Here is a 14,963-nt window from a genome sequence, read left to right as displayed (position 1 = left end):
ATTGGGATCATGCAATGAATGGGATGAATCAAAATCTCGTAAAATGTACGAGGAAACTATGGGGGTCTCCTCATGAGCAATAGCGGGAATATCATACAGAGAAAATGGAGAACATCCAAAACAATGCATATCCGAAGCTAGGTGGTCATGGCATGGCATATGAGATAAATGATGCAAAGGGAGCATATCAATATCATTACAAGAAAAACAAATGCCAATAACCATGGGCTTGTCATCTATACCATAAGTCCAAATTGGGTTTATTTTAATGGCATATGCATAGTCACTACGATGAGATTGCAAATATGACATATGATTGATCTCATGCATAGCATATGACAAGTCAAGCAGATTGTCAAACATGATGCGACCTAAAGAATGATCACAAGAAATCCTATGTAACATGGCATCACAACTAGGCAACTCAACATGCTCATCATCATATTCATCATAAATTGGTAAGTCAAGATATGAGGAAGTCGCACTAGAATCAAGCATGGAAACAAGTTGATCAACATCATGCAAGCAATCAATGTCAAGAATGTCCACTAGTGGGACTAGAGCATCACCGTCACCTATGTTACCATTTTCATTCCACTCAAGTGGTGTAGGTGAGGTGGGAAAGACCAAATGGTGGTCATCTTCATCTTGATGGAACCATGTGGGGGGTGCATCATATTCCACCATGGCCATCGTGTTGTCCAAAGGAAGGACATAGTCATCGAGTATCGGCGCGTCATCATAAATGGGACCTATCACCAAATGAGAAGACACAATAGAGGTAGAGGTCAAGTTGTTAGAAATGCAAATGGCCTCACGAGACCTATCAACTAACACACTCGCTCTATGTGGTGGTTCACTCACTCCCTCAAGGTAGGTGCACTCAATCTCACGTGTGGTGGAGTCACTCATCTCACTCAAGTGGTGGGGGTTGTGGCTCTCCTCACATGGGAATTGGGGCAACTCATCATAGATGGGGCTAGTGGTGAACTCGCTCTCACTCTCAATATGGTGGCACAAGTCTCTCAAGTCATCATATGTCGCCGTGGTCAAAGGGAAAATCCCATGCTCAACCATCTCATCGCCGTCGCCGTGGATGAAGGCCGAAGATGGCACATCATCGCTCTCGCCTCCAAAGATGGAAGTATCATCCTTGCTTGCCACCTTGTCGCTCACCTCCAAAGCTTGGTCCTTGAGGGTCTCCGTAGTCGTACTCGTTGCCGCACCGTCTTGAATAAGAGTCGAAGTAGACACGGCGTCATCAATGTCACAAAGAGGGATGGCGGTGAAGTCGAACTTGGGAGCATCGTCTTGGAGCTCATCGGGCTTGGACATCTTGGTGGTACTATCCTCATGCTCGTTCTCATGGAGCTTGGTCGTCGCGAAGTGAGCTTGGGGTGGAGAAGGCTTGGCCTTCATGAGTTCTTGTTCCGCCTTGAGAGCACCAATGTAGTTGTAGTCGAGGGACTTGTAGTTCTCGAGGAATATAGTCTTGGAGATGTCGTTGTGCAATCCCATCATGAAGTGGAACTTCATTGACATGGGGTCGTCCATGCCGGCTCGTCGCAAGGCATTCTTCATCTCCTTGAAGTACGCGTCGATGGACATGGATCCCTGGGTGGTGATCTCCAATTGGCATAGAAGTTGTTCCGTGTAGGTTGGAGGCACAAACTCTCGCCGCATAGCTCTCTTCGTCTTGGGCCAACTCATGTCGTAGGTCTCCGAAGGTGTGTGAAGCCACCATGTGGACGCGTAGTCGTGGAAGTTCCATGTGGCGCACTTCACTTGATCTTCGGGAGGAACTTGATGTAGCTTGAGGTAGTCGTCCAGTAGGCGCTCCCACTCGAGATACTCCTCGGATTCTAGAGTCCCATAGAAAGGAATCTCGTGGTCGGTGTTGAGGTCATAGTAGCTCGTGGAAGTCGCGGACTTGAGCTTGGGGAGCTTCTCTTGAGGTGCTTGTGGGCGAAGATGCCTTGAATTCGCTTGGCAAAGATGCCATGGGAGATGGTGAAGCCATAGAGCGGTGGTTGGTGTTGAGCTCTTGACCTTCATGTTCTTGTTGGTGATGGTGTTGATGCCGACGTGATCTTGCTGGAGATGGTAGCTTGGAAGCATGTGCTCTTGAGCGTCTTCTCGAAGCTGAAGAAGATCATTTGTAAGACTTGATGAGGGCCTTGATCTCTTCCATTTGAGCATCCATCTTGGCGTTCAAGTTGTTCATGGCATTGAACTCGTCATTGTTGTTGTAGACCGAAGGTGAAATGCCTTGCCTATCCATCACAAGACTCGAGTAGAGGTGAGTAGGAAATGAGATAAACAATACTAAGTTACCTTTTCCCGAAGTTGAGGATGTATCCCGTTTCACTCAATGTGAGATGAAAGAATAGTGGAATTGGTACCAGACTTGTTCACTCACACCTATCAAGTAAAGCTTATGGAGTAGCTCAGTGAGGATAGTGGCACAAAAATTTGATGCAAAATGTTAGCAAGAGTCAATAATGTTGAAAGAGATTCACAAATTCGCAAGTGAAACAAGTAGACCAATAGCAATGAATGGCACACGGAAACGCACACACGGATAGATAAAATGGGGTCGTGCAACCAAGGAATGAGCACAAAATGTGGACTCCACAGAAAATGCTCGTGTTGCACAACTCAAGAGAGACGGCAATAATATTGCTCAATAGGCGGATACGACACTTGTGCACAACCTATAAGATGCAAAATGGATAAACTTTCTATCCCAAGTATGCTATATATGTATGGTTCCCGGTGTTTCTCTCACGATGATCCAAGATGATCAAGTATGATATATTCTAATGCACTATGATACGATGCTATGGCACTTGCTTACAAGCTTCTTTGCTCTCTAATTTTGCTTAAAAGCTTATTCTTTTTTTTCTATGGCCACTTTTGCACAATGCACAAACTAAGATAGTAATTGTATATATGCGGGAACAAACTTGTGACACAAGATATGATATGATAACAATATGATACCAATATTATATGGTATATATGCAATGGAAGGTGTATCGATGATCACTAATGTGCACAAGTAACGTTGCCGGCAATACTCAATGGCTAGTCTCGATAGGCAAGTAACGCAAAATGGGCTCGGGGTTATCAATGCAATTGCAAGGGGGATATACAATGGTGTCGTCGAGGTTACCGTCCGTGTTGATGATGAGAGGCGGTGTTGCCAATGTCGACCCATTCCTAGTTAGCCGTAACACCCTAGGAAACGGAAAAAAACCGCAAACTCAAAATCTCAAGGACAAAAGTCAAATGGTGGTAGCGGAAAACGGTGGTAGTTTTGCACTTGGCAATGCGGAAGTGGGATGATGGTGTCGGAGTAAATGACCACGGGTAGCCTAACCGACTCCCCCTGGCTCTTCAAAAATTATCGGGCCGATCGAGCCTTCAAGCACCCAAAGCACAGGGCCGCCTTCCCCTGGCCGGCTATCTCACAGGCCGACTACTGGAAGGCGGCCCAGCCCTAAAACCCTCCCGAAGAGAGCCACAAGAAGGCAGACTCCAAGAAGCCGGCCACAAGAGGACCGACTCCACGATGCCGACCACAAGAGGGCCGGCTCCCGGCAAGCGGCCAAGATTGCACCCTCAAGGACTGCACCCACATAACGGTGACGAGACGGGGCGTGGCTACAGTAAAGCCTGCCACCCCCGAATCCCGGAGCATGCATGGCCACTGTGCGCCGTACGGGTCGGCCATCCCCCGTCCGGCGCGGCACTGTTGCCATGTTGACCATGCCGCCACCCACGACAGGCTGTCAGTATGGCCCGCAGGCGGCGGGCCCCTTCAGCCAGAGAGACGCTCGAAGGCGGCCAAGCCCCCCAGTCGGCCTGGGGTGTAGCCAGCTCCCAATAGCCAGCTACCTCACTCCCTCGAAGTATGTGCATCATTAAGGAGACAAGACGAGGTAAGACTACAGTGAGAGCCCGCCAGACGGCGGCACTGTAGCCATGCTTACCTCGGCAAAGCCCTCGTCATCAGGGGCGAGGCTATAGTAACTAGCCGCCGGCAAGACCCCCAGGCGGTGGGGCCGGCCTGTCGGCCAAGAGGCCGGCAGCCGGCGGGACCCACCTGTCGGCGGGCCCCAGTGGCCGGCGGAGAAGCCGGCGGATACAGACACTGACGGCCTGGACCCGCATCCAGCCGGATTACCATTGTACCCCTGGGGGTAGGCCTATATAAACACCCCAGGGCACCCATGCAAAGGGTTGATCTCTGAGAGTTTTAGATACCACATAGAGAGAAGAGGAGAGCTAGCCTTGCCCTTCTTCTTCCTCTAGCCGAATAGCTCAAGGAGCCACTTGTAGCCACTTGTGTTGACCTAGTGATCATGCGGAGACCTCGCAGAGCAGGACTAGGGGTGTTATCTCCACGAAGAGCCCCGAACCTGGGTAAGATTCGTCGGCGTGCATGTCTTCGCCTTATCCCGTTTCCAGGCACCGGCGATGTCTTACTGGCTCCCACAATGATAAGCCACCCGTTGTCATATGTCGCACCTACCACCCGACATTTGGCGCCCACCGTGGGGCCAGGTGCACCGTCGTCCGGAGACCTGTTCTGGACGGGAACCCATTTCCTTTCCAGCGAGCGTAGCCAGCCCGGCACGCCCGATGGTGCTTGCCCCGACGCGCTGCAAGGCGTCGACGACGCCTGCGCGGCGAGCTTCCTCGCTGATCTTCTTTGCGAGGCTCGCATCCCCAACGAGCCTGCGTCCGACGCGGGCACAGACTGCCCCGAGAGCCGCCTCATCAGCCTCCTCGATCATCTTCACGTCTCCAGCGAGCCTGCTGTGGATTTGGAGTCGGTCGGCTCCACCGACCCGATGCTTGTCGACTCCGACATGGCATCGCTTGACGCCTTCCCCACCAACATGGTGATCATCGACGACCCTCTTCCTTGAGCCGACAGTGGCGGCAGCACTGTCACTGAGGTGCTGGTCATCAGCCATGGCGCCGCCTCAGGCAAGAACGCCCGCGACGCCCTACAACCGGCGCTACACGACCTGTCCGCCCCCATCCCGGCCGACGCCGACGCCGAGACACTGGAGGCACGCCGCCTCGCCCTCATCGCGGAGGGCCAGAAGATAGCATCCATGAGATGCCTCACTGAGGCTCACCACGCGCGAAGTCGACGGTGCCGCCTTTGGGATGCCGCCTCCTGGTGGGCCGAGCTGAGCCGGCATCGTCAAGAAGCGCGGCGCGGCCATCGCCAGCTTGCTGGGAGCAGACCGCCCAGTCTAAGCCACGCCACTCGAGAACCTGCGTCCAAGGGCCCAGCGAATCAACTCGAGACTACCTCACGCGTTGGGCCGAGCTCCGCAACTCCTGCGAAGGTGTGCACAAGGTTCAAGCCATAGAGTACTTCACCGCCGGGTGCCGAGAGGGCACCCTCCTCAAGCACCGGCTCCTCTGCGACGAGCCGACTACCCTCAACGAGCTGCTGATCATAGCAGACAAGTACTCCACGGCCGACTCTTCAATGAAGACTGAGCTTCGAGTGGATGCCTCTGGAAAGATGCTCGCTCCGGCTCCGAAGACGCCGACTGGTGACTCCAATCGACGCCCGTACCCAAACGACAACAAGCGTAAGGCCCCTATGCCGCCTTCCACCAGTCGGCAAGTAGCCACAGTCGAAGACGAACAACCTGAAGGGCGGCCCATGCCCAAGAAGCAGAAGGGTGGCAGGCCGGCTTGGCAGTCGGCTTTCTCCTACGAGCAAACCCTTGATGCCCCCTGCAAGTTCCACAGCGGCGCGAAGCTGTCCAACCACACGACTCGGAAGTATCAGTGGCTCACACGAATCTCCAAAGGCAAAGGGCTGGTGCCGCCTCCACCTGCAGGCCAGCCACCTCCAGCCCCTCAGCAGCCGGCTGCTCGACCAGCAGTCGGAGCCATTCAAGACAAGTTCCTGGACGAGCATGCCGCCTACGTCGTCTTTACAAGCCAAACTGAAGACAGACGCAGTCGGCGCCGACAACACCAAGAAGTCAACGCGGTCGCCTCTAACAACCCAGAGTTTATGCATTGGTCTGAGAAGCCTATCAGCTGGAGCCGGGACGATCACCCAGAGGTGATGCCATCTCCCGGCTCTTATGCATTGGTGTTGGACGCCACCCTCGTGACAGAAAGGCGAGCTGCCCGTTTCTCCCGAGTACTGATTGACGGTGGGAGCAGCATCAACATACTGTACCGTGACACCATGGAGAAGCTGACATCAAGACGAAGCAACTCATGCCAAGCCGGACTGTGTTCCATGGCATCGTACCCGGCCTGTCCTGCTCACCAATCGGCAAGATCAAGATAGATGTTCTCTTCGGAGACAAGGATCACTTCCGCCGAGAAGCAATCTGGTTTGAAGTGGTGGATCTAGAGAGCCCTTAGCACGCGTTACTTGGTCGACCTACCCTGGCCAAGTTCATGGCTGTGCCCCACTATGCCTACCTCAAGATGAAGATGCCTAGCTCAAAGGGGATTATCACCATAGCTGGAGACTACAAGAAATCCTCTGAGTGTGCTGCAGCCAGCAGCCGGTTGGCCGAGTCCCTCGTGATTGCCGAAGAAAAGAGATGCTGGACCGAGTCGTGACCATGGCCGGCAAGCAGCCGGCCCTGTCCCCTGACCCCAAGGAATATGATGCTCAAGGCTCCTTCCAGCCGGCCAAGGAAACAAAGAAGATACCTCTGGACCCAAAGAACCCGGAGAGGTTTGCCGTCATTGGAGCAAACCTGGACAGCAAATAGGAAGGCGAGCTCGTCGATTTCCTCCGTGAGAATCGGGACATCTTTGCATGGTCCCCAAAGGACATGCCGGGTGTTCCGAAGGATTTCGCTGAGCACAAGCTACATGTCCGAGCAGACGCAAAACCAGTCAAACAACCTCTCCGCCGACTGTCGGAGGAAAAGAGAAGGATTGTAGGAGAAGAGATAGCCCGGCTTCCGGCAGCCGGCTTCATTATGGAGGTGTTTTTTCCAGAATGGCTTGCCAACCCGGTCCTTGTATTGAAGAAAAACAATAAATGGCGCATGTGTATAGATTATACCAGCATCAACAAAGCCTGCCCCAAAGATTCGTTTGCCTTACCTCGAATCGATCAAGTGATAGACTCCACAGCCGGATGCGAGCTATTGAGTTTCTTGGATGCTTACTCAGGCTACCATCAGATCAAGTTGGATCCAGCCGACCGCCTGAAGACCGCCTTCATCACACCATTCGGAGCTTTCTGCTACCTGACTATGACATTCGGCTTGAAAAATGCCGGTGCCACTTTTCAGCGTTGCATGCAGAAATGCCTCCTCAAGCAACTCGGCAGAAATGCCCACGTCTATGTAGACGATATTGTGGTGAAGACGGAGAAGCGCGGCACCCTGCTGGAAGACCTCAGAGAAACATTCGACAACTTGCGCCGGTTTCAGATCAAGTTCAACCCTGAGAAATGCGTGTTCGGAGTACCAGCTGGCCAGCTTCTAGGCTTCTTGGTCTCCGAACGCGGCATCGAGTGCAACCCAGTGAAGATCAAGGCCATAGAGAGAATGGAGATTCCTACCAAGCTGCGAGACATCCAAAAGTTTACCGGGTGCCTGGCCTCCCTGAACCGCTTCATCAGCTGGCTAGGAGAGAAGGCTCTCCCCCTGTACCGACTCATGAAAAAGTCCACCCACTTCGAGTGGAACGACCAAGCAGACCAAGCTTTTCACGAGTTGAAGAAGATGCTGACCACGCCACCTGTCTTGGCGGCGCCAACTGAGAAAGAGCCCATGCTCCTTTACATTGTCGCGACTAGCCGAGTGGTCAGCACAGTTATTGTAGTCCAACACCCAGAAGAAGGCCGGGCTCAGTTAGTCCAGAGGCCGGTGTATTATTTGAGCGAAGTACTGTCCACCTCGAAGCAAAACTACCCGCACTACCAGAAGATGTGCTATGGAGTATACTTCGCCGCCAAGAAACTGAAGCCCTACTTTCAAGAGAATCCCATCACGGTCATATGTACTGCCCCGCTTGCCGAGATCATAGGCAGCCGGGATGCATCCGGCTGGGTGGCCAAGTGGGCCATTGCGCTGGCTCCTTACACGATCTTCTACCAGCCTCGCACCGCCATCAAGTCCCAAGCATTGGCCAACTTCCTTGTCGACTGGGCCGCGACCCAGTACCTACCGCCGGCTCCCGACTCCACTCATTGGTGGATGCACTTCGATGGATCCAAGATGCGTATCGGCTTGGGAGCCGGCATCGTCCTCACCTCTCCCAAGGGCGACAAACTCAGATACACATTGTAAATTCATTTTGCCGCCTCCAACAACGTGGCCGAGTACGAGGCGCTCATACATGGGCTCCGGGTAGCCAAAGAGCTCGGCATCCGCCGGATCCTGTGCTATGGCGACTCGGATTTGGTAGTCCAACAATCATCTGGCGACTGGGACGCCAAGGACGCAAACATGGCGAGCTAACGATTCCTCGTCCAGCAAATCAGCGGATACTTTGAAGGATGCGAGTTCCTCCACGTGCCACGGGCCGACAACGAGCAAGCAGATGCCCTGGAACGAATCGGTTACACCCGACAAGCTATCCCAACCGGCGTCTCTCTGCAACGCCTCCTCAAACCGTCTCCAGAATCAGACTCCATCTTCGTACTGCCTGACCCTGATGCAGTCGGATCCGACTTGGGGAACCCAACAGGCGGCTCGGGGACTGTCGTAGTCGCACCCGGCTCGGGGACTTCAGAACCCGGCCCGGGGACTGCAGCAGTAGGCCCGGGGTCTGCAACGACACAACAGGCGGTGGCCGACTCCAACTCTTCACCACCCAACCAACCCACCCTGGTCGCAGTAGCCGTATTGGCAATAGAAGAAGTCACAGCTCCATCATGGGCCCAACCCATCCTCAACTTCCTGGTAAACAGAGAGCTGCCGACTGACGAGATCTCGGCAAGACAAGTTCAACGCCGAGCCGGAGCATACACAATAGTAAACAGAGATCTCATTAGGCGCAGTGTCACTGGAGTCTTCCAGCGCTGCGTCGAGCCAGAGAAGGGCATAGCAATCCTCAAGGACATCCACCAAGGAGAATGCGGCCACCACGCGGCCTCAAGATCACTTGTCTCCAAAGCTTTCCGCCATGGGTTCTTCTGGCCAACTGCTTTGGAAGACGCCAAGGAATTAGTCAAATACTGCAAAGGGTGCCAAGTCTTCAGCTCCAAGCAACACCTGCCGACTTCTGCACTCAAGACCATCCCCCTCACCTGGACCTTTGCCGTCTGGGGACTGGACATGGTGGGCCCATTCAAGACAGCACGCGGCGGCATGACACATCTGCTTGTCGCCGTGGACAAATTCACCAAGTGGATTGAAGCGAAGCCAATCAAGAAGCTGAACGGGCCGACTGCCGTGACATTCATCGCAGATATCACCACCCGGTATGGCATATCACACAACATCATCACCGACAATGGCACGAATATTGCCAAAGGAGCACTGGCACGTTTCTGTGCGACACAGAGCATCCAACTGGACTTAGCGTCCGTTGCCCACCCGCAGTCAAACGGCCAAGTCGAGCGAGCAAACGGCCTCATCCTCTCCGGCATCAAGCCCCGACTGGTCGTACCACTGGAGCGTTTGGCCGGCTGTTGGCTCGACGAGCTGCCGACCGTCCTCTGGAGTCTGCGTACTACCCCGAACAAGTCAACCGGCTTCACCCGTTTCTTCCTTGCATATGGTGCCGAGGCTGTCATCCCAACTGACATTGAGTTCGACTTACCTCGGGTCACCATGTACACGGAGACGGAGGCCAAGGAAGCGCAAGAAGACGGCGTTGACCTACTGGAAGAGGGCCGGCTGTTAGCACTCAGCCGGTCCGCCATCTACCAACAGGGTTTGCGCCGTTACCACAACCGGAAGGTCAAGCCAAGATCCTTCCAAGAAGGCGATCTTGTGCTCCGGCTGATCCAGCGAACAGCCGGCCAACACAAGCTCTCGGCCCCTTGGGAAGGCCCCTTCGTCATCAGCAAGGCCCTAGGCAACGACTCCTACTACCTGATCGACGCACAGAAGCCGAAGGCACGCAAGAGAGATGATTCCGGCAAGGAGTCAGAACGACCATGGAACGCCAATCTCCTCCGAAGATTTTACAGCTAAATGCAGTATGTACCACATTACCTTTTGTATTAAGTACAAGACAACGGCCCCCCCGAGGAGCACTCGGGGACTACCCTCTTTTATCTACGTATGATGAGTGTCATACCTATGAATGTATTAGTACATTTGTTTTCCTGTCCGGCACCGGGTACGATCAGTCGGCCCGGGGACTTGCCGCCTTGAGTTATATTAAAGTTCTACCTGCAGTCAGACAAGTAGTGTGCCGGCACCCAAGCCCTCTCTTGTTGAAAGTCACAGCTCAAAGAATCGACTGTCCGACTGGCAAGAGACAAAGGCAGGAAAGGATGCCCACACGAAAAACGGCTAAGGACTAATGAACTTATATAACACAAGCCGGCCTCCCACCCCGCCAACCGGCTGTCAGAACAGCCGGCTGGACGGCTTCCGATTCACCCTGCTACAATCTAAGAAAGCTAGAGTACTTGCCCTCCCAAACGGCCAAGCCCTTCCCCAGCCACAGACTGCAGAGCAGCTGTCCGGCTGGGAAGGCGGCGACCAAGGGAGGGCGGCAAAGGAAACAGCCAAAAGGAGGAAAAGCAAATACAATCGGAAGCCAAGCACATGCATGATTATATTTACAAAAAAGGCCCTCGAAAGGCCGGTGTTCAACATAGTTTGAATACACCCCTAGTGGGTGGAACTGCGCAAACCAAACAAATATTGTTCAAATAGTAATAAACAGGAAAGCAAAGGTGGCGGATCAGGCCAAAGGTGCAACAATGAGCCAGGAAGGTCAGTGGAGAGGGCAGTGCTGGCTGGAGGAGTGGCCGACTGGCGAGTCTCGGCTTGATCATCACCGGCTGCAGGCGGCGCGCTCGCACGCACCTCGTTGCTGGAGGCACGATCAAGCTGAGGCTGGTCGGTTGCTCCACCGTCTGTCACGGCGTCTTCACCATCCTCTCCCTCCTCCTCTTCGCCCTCGTCACTGGAGTCGATCTCCTCCGCCGAGTCTTCACCATCCGCTGGGTCAGCCCAAACCACTCCTCCGGCTGAGCAATGCCATCATCATTCACCTCAGGGGCAAAGGCACCGGTGTCGGTGTAATCGGCGATCGCCGAGGCGCGCTGGATGATAGCCGGCCGCACCGCCTCTAGCTCCTCGTTGGCCTCCTGCCGCCAGGTGGTCAGCTGGGCCAAATCCAGCCCAGGATACCAAGCTCGGACGAACTCCAGCGCCCGCCTGGCGCCTGACGGAGTTGCAGAAGCCTTCCAGGCCTCGAAGCGGCCAACCGCTACCTCCAGCCAGTCGGCAGTCTGACTGGGGGTATGGGGAACCACCTCGCCGGGCGAGAGGGCGGCCAGCACTTGCGCCCCAACGCGCTGAAGACGGCGGAGCATGCGGTGAGCCGGCTGGAGGCGGGCTTGGATCGCCAGAAGCTGCTCGTCAAGCGACCGGCGAGCATCCAGCGTGATCTCAGCTCCAGCCTACCTTTGCGCGTCGCGGCGGGCCTTGATGACTTGGTTGGCGGCAACGGAGTAACCAGGGAAGTACTCTGCGCAAGTAAGAAAGGAAAAAAATACAAAGTCAGAAAATGGACCAAATGGCAGGCGGCAAGCAAAGGGACGAAGAAGAAGGCGGCCTACCGTCAACCAAATCTTCGATCTGGCCGTAGCTGTCGCTCAGAGCTTGCCTTGCCTCAGCCCAGCTCGCCGCCTCGATCTCGTATTCGGCTTGGAGGGCGGCCTCGCTATCCTGTGCCGCCTTCAGGGCCGCCTTATGGCTCTCCTTCTGGTCGGCCAGCTTCTTGAACAAGCGATCACGCTCCTGAGCCAAGGCGTTGCACTCGGCTTCCTTGGCGCGAAGGGCGGTCTGGGCCCCACCCAACTGCTCCCTCAGGTCGGCATTGACCTCTGCAGATATGGTAAAGAAGAAAAAAAGCAATAAGAAAGAAGTCGCCAGGAAAGATCCGGCCCGACTGCTCAGCAGTCGGCCCGAATCTCGGGGACTACACCCAGTGGGTGCGCTGACGCGCCCCCACGTGAGATAAAAGATGAAGCACTTACTCCGGCTCTCGGTCAGATCAATGGTCTTCTAGTCCAGCTCCCGGGCCTGGGAGTTGAAGGTAGCCGCGCGGAGGTTGTGATAGTCTTGCAAATAGGACAGAGGAGCGAATAAGAACAAGATAGCAATCGAAGTCTACTAAGAAGTTCCCAGCCGCCTGCTCAGCAGCCGACTCGGAACTCGGGGACTACACCCAGTGGGTGCACTGACGCGCCCCCACGGAAGAAATCAAGAACAAGAAACAAAAAAGCGGGAAGACTCACCCGAATGGCCGTCCGCGTCGCGAGGAACTCTTGAGTATACTGCTTCAGCACGGTGGCTTGGGATTGAAGCCGGTTCCGGACTTCTTGCGCCGCCATGTTCAGCACGGCTGTCCCACCACCCGGCGTCCACCCCGGCGAGCTGGCGCTGGCCGTCTCCAGATCCTGGGCCAACGAGCTAGAGCCCGCGGCCTTCTGCGGGTCCGGCGCCGAAGTCGCCTTCCCTGCGCGCTGGCGCGATGGCGACCGGACCACAAGGTCTCCCTCGCAGCCGGCTCGCCTCCAGCCGGTTGCACGGGCGGCGCGCTAGGCCGGCTGCCTTGGTCCGCCCCAGTCAGCGATGGCGGTGCCGCCTCCCTCTCCAGCACGGCGACGTCGCCCCTCCTCCCTCTCCATCACCAGCTGGTCGCCACCGGATTCCTCCGGCGGGGGGCACCGGGATCTCGGTCACCACAGCGCGAAGGGGGACCACAAGCTGCGGATGCCGGTTACGCAGGGCCTCCGCCGCCCTCTCTGCGGCTGCAGCCTCCGCCTGAGCCTTGGCCGCTGCGTCGGCTTGTGCCTCCGCCGACTTCTCCGTCGTCTCCTGCGCCGCCGTGGCAGCCGCCGCCCTCAGCTCCTCCGCCTCCCGCTCCTCCCGCACCTCCCGCGCATTTCGCTCCGTCGCTGCTTGAAGCTCGTCACAGGGGTCCATGCGGCGGGCGCTTGCAGATCCTCCCGCTGCTCCAACCATGGAGGCGGCAGCGGTCCGCTCAAGAGAAAGCGGAGCCCTATTTTTTTAAGTCAAGACAAGGACTCAGAAGAATATCAACAAAAAAGAAGAAGGAATACGTGAGAGAATTGACACTTACGCCGAAACCATTTGTGGCTGCTTCACCACCTTGCGGAAGCGGGCAGCCTTCGCGGCTGCCTCGTCCCGCTTGGTCACAGCCGCCGCGCCCTTGGGCTTCTCCGGCCGACTGCCGAATAGGCTCGGCGCGGCCCGGCGCTTCTGCGCGCCGCCTCGGACAGCCGGCGCGGCAGATGAACCCGCGCCATGATGATCGGACGCCGACTAGCGGCATGGGACGACTTCCGCCTCGTCATCATCTGACCATTCGTCGAAGCTGGCTCCAAGCCCGGAGCCGCCTGCCTCGCCGCCTCCCCCCACGGTGTCGTCGTCCAGAGCGGCCGCCCCCAAGTCGGGGTCGTCCAAGTCGTGCGTCGTCCGGTCGGGGGGATATTGGCGCTCCACCCCCGCCGCCCCGGCTGCCGGTCGAAGGAGGGGGCTCTGTCAAGACAAACCGACTGGTCAGAGTCGGCCAAGAGAAACTTGGTGACAAAAGTAAAGAAGAGAAGAAAAAGAAAGCTTACCATAGGCGGGGGATTAGCACGGGAGTACGGCTCCTTGCCAAACTGCCACTCGTCGGTGAGCTTGCAGTTCGCAAGGTAGTTCACCATGTGAGCTACCTCCGCATGACGCATCTCCTTGGTACACAGCCGACTCGGATCGAGTTGGCCGCTCATTTGACAAATCATATGAGCGCGGCCTTGGAGCGGGAGCACCCGGCGCGCCACGAAGGCGGCCAGCAGGTCGGACCCGGTCAGGCCCTCCGACTGGACCAATACCCGGAGTCGCGCGACGAGGGCGGCTCCAGCAGGCGACAGTGTTTTGGCCCGATAGGACCATTGGGGCCGCCTCCCAGCCGGCGGGCCGGCTACATAAGCCGGCAAGTTGATGAAGTCGCCTTGCGGAGCGACGTTCTTCACATAGAAGTAGGATCGCTGCCCGAGCTTCACCGACTGGATCAGCGTGATGGGAGGAAAAGGGTTGTCGGCTACCGGCCTCCGCATCGCGATGAAGGCGCCGCTCTGAGCCGGCACGCCCCTCATGGCGGTACCGAGCTTGGACTGGAAGAATTCCCCCCAGAGCTCGAGGGTGGGAAGGACGCCGAGGAAGCCCTCGCACAAAGTGACGAAGGCAGACAGTAGCACCACCGTGTTTGGAGTGAGGTGGTGCAGCTGGAGCTGGTAGAACTCGAGGAAGGAGCGGAAGAAGCCGCTCGTAGGCAGGCTGAGGCCGCGCAGGCAGTGCGAGCGGAAGATTACCTGCTCGCCCTCCTCCGGCGCCGGCGACATCTCCCTCTCCGGCGCAAGACGGACCCGCACATGATCCTTGCTGGGCAACCACCGCGTCTTGCGGAGGAAGTCGATGTGGTCCTCGTGGACGTTGGAGCCATCCCAGTCTCCGCCGCGCAACATGAGGGCAAGAAGCCGATGAAAAAGGCACGGTGACGGCGAAAGCACGGCCCCGCGGCGGCGAAGCTACGGGGTAGTGCGATGACTGGAGGGGCGGCGCGGCAGCGAGGGGCTACAGCGATGGAGAGGAAGAGGAAGAGGAAGAAGAAGATGGCGGAGCGAGGGAGAGCGTGCGAGCATCTGCCGCTCCTCCTCCTCCCCCTATTTATAGCCTCGTGTGGCGAAGCCGAGGAGGCAAGGCGTAGGGGGGCATGGGATTAACTGCGCCCACTCCCCCACG

Source organism: Triticum aestivum, chromosome 3D, assembly GCF_018294505.1.
Source record: "Triticum aestivum cultivar Chinese Spring chromosome 3D, IWGSC CS RefSeq v2.1, whole genome shotgun sequence".
In the NCBI taxonomy this organism is placed as follows: domain Eukaryota; kingdom Viridiplantae; phylum Streptophyta; class Magnoliopsida; order Poales; family Poaceae; genus Triticum; species Triticum aestivum.
This window is presented reverse-complemented; position numbering follows the sequence as displayed.